Here is a 6,000-nt window from a genome sequence, read left to right on the forward strand (position 1 = left end):
CTTTGTTACTTGGTGTAATTGTATGTCTTTGTTACTTGGTGTCAGTGTATGTCTGTGTTACTTGGTGTCAGTGTATGTCTTTGTTACTTGGTGTAAGTGTGTGTCTGTTTTACTGGGTATCAGTGTATGTCATTGTTACATGGTGTCAGTGTGGGAGTTTGTTACTTGGTGTCATTGTTTGTCTTTGCTCCTGGGTGTCACTGTATGTCCTTGTTACTGGGTGTCAGTGTATGTCTTTGTGACTTGGTGTAAGTGTGTGTCTGTGTTACTGGGTATCAGTGTCTGTCATTGTTACTTGGGGTAAGTGTGTGTCTGTCTTACTGGTTATCAGTGTATGTCTTTGTTACTTGGTGTCAGTGTATGCCTGTGTTACTTGGTGTAAGTGTGTGTCTTTGTTACTTGGTGTCATTGTATGTCTGTGTTACTTGGTGTAAGTGTATGTCTTTGTTACTTGGTGTCAGTGTATGTCTTCGTTACAAGGTGTAAGTGTGTTTCTGTGTTACTGGGTATCAGTGTATGTCTTTGTTCCTTGGTGTCTGTGTATGTCTGTGATACTTGTTGTAAGTGTGTTTCTGTGTGGCTGGGTATCAGTGTATGTCTTTGTTACTTGGTGTACGTGGGTGTCTGCGTTACTGGGTATCAGTGTATGTCTTTGTTACTTGGAGTCTGTATGTCTTTGTATATTTGATGTAAGTGTGTGTCTTTGTTACTTGGTGTCAGTGTGTTTCTTTGTTACAGGGTGTCAGTGTGTTTCTTTGTTACTGGGTGTCAGTGTATGTCTGTGTTACTTGGTGTAAGCGTGTGTCTGTTTTACTTGGTGTAATTGTGAGAATGTGTTCCTGGGTATCAGTGTGTGACTTTGTTACTTGGTGTCAGTGTATGTCTTTGTTACTTGGTGTAATTGTAAGTCTTTGTTACTTGGTGTCAGTGTATGTCTGTGTTACTTGGTGTCAGTGTATGTCTTTGTTACTTGGTGTAAGTGTGTGTCTGTGTAACTGTGTATCAGTGTATGTCATTGTTACATGGTGTCAGTGTGGGCCTTTGTTACTTGGTGTCATTGTTTGTCTTTGCTCCTGGGTGTCAGTGTATGTCCTTGTTACTGGGTCTCAGTGTATGTCTTTGTGACTTGGTGTAAGTGTGTGTCTGTGTTACTGGGTATCAGTGTCTGTCATTGTTACTTGGGGTAAGTGTGTGTCTGTCTTACTGGTTATCAGTGTATGTCTTTGTTACTTGGTGTCAGTGTATGCCTGTGTTACTTGGTGTAAGTGTGTGTCTTTGTTACTTGGTGTCAGTGTATGTCTGTGTTACTTGGTGTAAGTGTATGTCTTTGTTACTTGGTGTCAGTGTATGTCTTCGTTACAAGGTGTAAGTGTGTTTCTGTGTTACTGGGTATCAGTGTATGTCTTTGTTCCTTGGTGTCTGTGTATGTCTGTGATACTTGTTGTAAGTGTGTATCTGTGTGGCTGGGTATCAGTGTATGTCTTTGTTAATTGGTGTACGTGTGTGTCTGCGTTACTGGCTATCAGTGTGTGTCTTTGTTACTTGGTGTCAGTGTGTTTCTTTGTTACAGGGTGTCAGTGTGTTTCTTTGTTACTGGGTGTCAGTGTATGTCTTTGTGACTTGGTGTTAGTATGTGTCTGTGTTACTGGGTATCAGTGCATGTCTTTGTTACTGGGTACCAGTGTCTGTCTTTGTTACTTGGTGTCAGTGTGTGTCTGTGTTACTTTGTGTAAGTGTATGTCTTTGTTACTTGGTGTCAGTGCATATCTTTGTTACTTGGTGTAAGTGTACGTCTTTGTTACGTGGTGTAAGTGTACGTCTTTGTTACTTGTTGTAAATGCTTGCCTTTGTTGCTTGGTGTAAGTGTATGCCTTTGTTACTTGGTGTCAGTGTATGTATCTGTTACTTGGTGTAAGTGTATGTCTCTGTTACTTGGTGTCAGTGTATGTCTTTGTTACATGGTGTAAGTGTGTTTCTGTGTTACTGGGTATCAGTGTATGTCTTTGTTACTTTGTGTCTGTGTATGTCTGTGATACTTGTTGCAAGTGTGTATCTGTGTGGCTGGGTATCAGTGTATGTCTTTGTTACTTGGTGTAAGTGTGTTTCTATGTTACTGGGTATCAGTGTATGTCTGTGTTACTTGGTGTAAGTGTATGTCTTTGTTAATTGGTGTCAGTGTATGTCTTTGTTACTTGGTGTAAGTTTGTGTCTGTGTTACTGGGTATCAGTGTATGTCTTTGTTACTTGGTGTCTGTGTGTGTCTTTGTTACTGGGTGTCAGTGTATGTCGTTGTTACTTGGTGTCAGTGTATGTCTGTGTTACTTGGTGTAAGTGTATGTCTTTGTTAGTTGGTGTAAGTGAGTGTCTGTGTTACTTGGTGTAAGTGTGTGTCTGTGTTCCTGGGTATCATTGTATGTCTTTGTTACTTGGTGTCAGTGTATGTCTGTGTTACTTGGTGTAAGTGTGTGTCTGTGTTACTGGGTGTCAGTGTGTGTCTGTGTTACTTGGTGTAAGTGTGTGTCTTTGTTACTTGGTGTCCGTGTGTGTCTGCGTTACTGGGTGTCAGTGCATGTCTTTGTTACTTGGTGCCAGTGTATATCTGTGTTATTTGGTGTAAGTGTGTGTCTTTGTTACTTGGTGTAATTGTATGTCTTTGTTACTTGGTGTCAGTGTATGTCTGTGTTACTTGGTGTAAGTGTGTGTCTGTTTTACTTGGTGTAATTGTCTGTATGTGTTCCTGGGTATCAGTGTATGTCTTTGTTACTTGGTGTCATTGTATGTCTGTGTTACTTGGTGTAAGTGTGTGTCTGTGTTAATGGGTGTCAGTGTATGTCTTTGTTACTGGGTGTCAGTGTATGTCTTTGTTACTTTGTGTAAGTGTGTGTCTGTGTTACTGGGTATCAGTGTCTGTCTTTGTTACTTGGTGTAAGTGTGAGTCTGTGTTACTGGGTATCAGTGTATGTCTTTGTTACTTGGTGTCAGTGTATGTCTGTGTTACTTGGTGTAAGTGTGTGTCTGTGTTACTGGGTATCAGTGTATGTCTTTGCGACTTGGTGTCAGTGTATGTCTTTGTTACTGGGTGTCAGTGTGTGTCTTTGTGACTTGGTGTCAGTGTATGTCTCTGTTTCTTGGTGTAAGTGTGTGTCTGTGTTACTGGGTATCAGTGTATGTCTTTGTGACTTGGTGTCAGTGTATGTCAAAATACTTGGTGTAAGTGTATGTTTTTGTTACTTGGTGTAATTGTCTGTCTTTGTTACTTGGTGTAAGTGTGTGTCTTTGTTACTTGGTGTCAGTGTATGTCTTTGTTACTTGGTGTCAGTGTATGTCTGTGTTACTTGGTGTAAGTGTGTGTCTTTTTTACTTGGTGTAAGTGTATGTCTTTGTTACTTGGTGTCAGTGTATGTCTGTGTTACTTGGTGTAACTGTATGTCTTTGTTACTTGGTGTAAGTGTGTGTCTGTGTTACTTGGTGTAAGTGTGTGTCTGTGTTCCTGGGTATCATTGTATGTCTGTGTTACTGTCTATCAGTGTATGTCTTTGTTACTTGGTGTAAGTGTGTGTCTTTGTTACTTGGTGTCCGTGTGTGTCTGTGATACTGGGTGTCAGTGTATGTCTTTGTTACTGGGTGTCAGTGTATGTCTTTGTTACTTGGTGTAAGTGTGTGTCTGTGTTCCTGGGTATCAGTGTCTGTCTTTGTTATTTGGTGTCAGTGTATGTCTGTGTCACTTGGTGTAAGTGTGTATCTGTGTTACTGGGTATCAGTGCATGTCTTTGTGACTTTGTGTCAGTTTCTGTCTTTGTGACTTGGTGTCAGTGTATGTCTTTGTTACTGGGTGTCAGTGTATGTCTTTGTGACTTGGTGTCAGTGTATGTCTTTGTTACTTGGTGTAAGTGTGTGTCTGTGTTACTGGTTATCAGTGTATGTCTTTGTGACTTGGTATCAGTGTATGTCTTTGTTACTGGGTGTCAGAGTATATCTGTGTTACTTGGTGTAAGTGTGTGTCTTTGTTACTTGGTGTAAGTGTATGTCTTTGTTACTTGGTGTCAGTGCATGTCTTTGTTACTTGGTGTCAGTGTGTGTCTGTGTTACTGGGTATCAGTGTATGTCTTTGTGACTTGGTATCAGTGTATGTCTTTGTTACTGGGTGTCAGTGTGTGTCTGTGTTACTGGGTATCGGTGTATGTCTTTGTGACTTGGTAGCAGATTATGTCTTTGTTACTGGGTGTCAGTGTGTTTCTGTGTTACTGGGTATCAGTGTATGTCTTTGTGACTTTGTATCAGTGTTTGTCATTGTTACTGGGTGTCAGTGTGTGTCTGTGTTCCTGGGTATCAGTGTATGTCTTTGTGACTTGGTGTCAGTGTATGTCTGTGTTACTTGGTGTAAGTGTGTGTCTGTGTTACTGGGTATCAGTTTATGTCTTTGTGACTTGGTGTCAGTGTCTGTCTTTGTTACTTGGTGTCAGTGTATGTCTGTGTTACTTGGTATAAGTGTGTGTCTGTGTTACTGGGTATCAGTGTATGTCTTTGTGACTTGGAGTCAGTGTATGTCTTTGTTACTGGGTGTCAGTGTATGTCTTTGTGACTTGATGTCAGTGTATGTCTTTGTTACTTGGTGTAAGTGTGTGTCTGTGTTACTGGGTATCAGTTTATGTCTTTGTTACTTGGTGTCAGTGTATGTCAAAATACTTGGTCTAAGTGTATGTTTTTGTTACTTGGTGTCATTGTCTGTCTTTGTTACTTGGTGTAAGTGTATGTCTGTGTTACTTGGTGTCAGTGTATGTCTTTGTTACTGGGTGTCAGTGTATGTCTGTGTTACTTGGTGTAAGTGTGTGTCTTTCTTACTTGGTGTAAGTGTATGTCTTTGTTACTTGGTGTCAGTGCATGTCTTTGTTACTTGGTGTCAGTGTGTGTCTGTGTTACTGGGTATCAGTGTATGTCTTTGTGACTTGGTATCAGTGTATGTCTTTGTTACTGGGTGTCAGTGTGTGTCTGTGTTCCTGGGTATCATTGTATGTCTTTGTTACCTGGTGTCAGTGTATGTCTGTGTTACCTGGTGTCAGTGTATGTCTGTGTTACTTGGTGTAAGTGTGTGTCTTTGTTACTTGGTGTCCATGTGTGTCTGTGATACTGGGTGTCAGTGTATGTCTGTGTTACTTGGTGTAAGTGTGTGTCTTTGTTACTTGGTGTAAGTGTATGTCTTTGTTACTTGGTGTCAGTGCATGTCTTTGTTACTTGGTGTCAGTGTGTGTCTGTGTTACTGGGTATCAGTGTATGTCTTTGTGACTTGGTATCAGTGTATGTCTTTGTTACTGGGTGTCAGTGTGTGTCTGTGTTCTTGGGTATCATTGTATGTCTGTGTTACCTGGTGTCAGTGCATGTCTGTGTTACTTGGTGTAAGTGTGTGTCTTTGTTACTTGGTGTCCGTGTGTGTCTGTGATACTGGGTGTCAGTGTATGTCTTTGTTACTGGGTGTCAGTGTATGTCTTTGTTACTTGGTGTAAGTGTGTGTCTGTGTTACTGGGTATCAGTGTCTGCCTTTGTTACTTGGTGTCAGTGTATGTCTGTGTTACTTGGTGTAAGTGTGTGTCTGTGTTACTTTGTGTAATTGTATGTCTTTGTTACTTGGTGTCAATGTATGTCAAAATATTGGGTGTAAGTGCATGTCTTTGTTACTTGGTGTATTTGTCTGTCTTTGTTACTTGGTGTAAGTGTATGTCTTTGTGACTTGGTAGCAGTGTATGTCTTTGTTACTGGGTGTCAGTATGTTTCTGTGTTACTGTGTATCAGTGTATGTCTTTGTGACTTGGTGACATTGTCTGTCTTTGTTACTTGGTGTAAGTGTATGTCTTTGTTACTTGGTGTCAGTGTATGTCTTTGTTACTGGGTGTCAGTGTATGTCTGTTTTACTTGGTGTAAGTGTGTGTCTTTGTTACTTGGTGTAAGTGTATGTCTTTGTTACTTGGTGTCAGTGCATCTCTTTGTTACTTGGTGTCAGTGTGT

This window comes from Heterodontus francisci, unplaced genomic scaffold, assembly GCF_036365525.1.
Source record: "Heterodontus francisci isolate sHetFra1 unplaced genomic scaffold, sHetFra1.hap1 HAP1_SCAFFOLD_54, whole genome shotgun sequence".
Lineage (NCBI taxonomy): Eukaryota > Metazoa > Chordata > Chondrichthyes > Heterodontiformes > Heterodontidae > Heterodontus > Heterodontus francisci.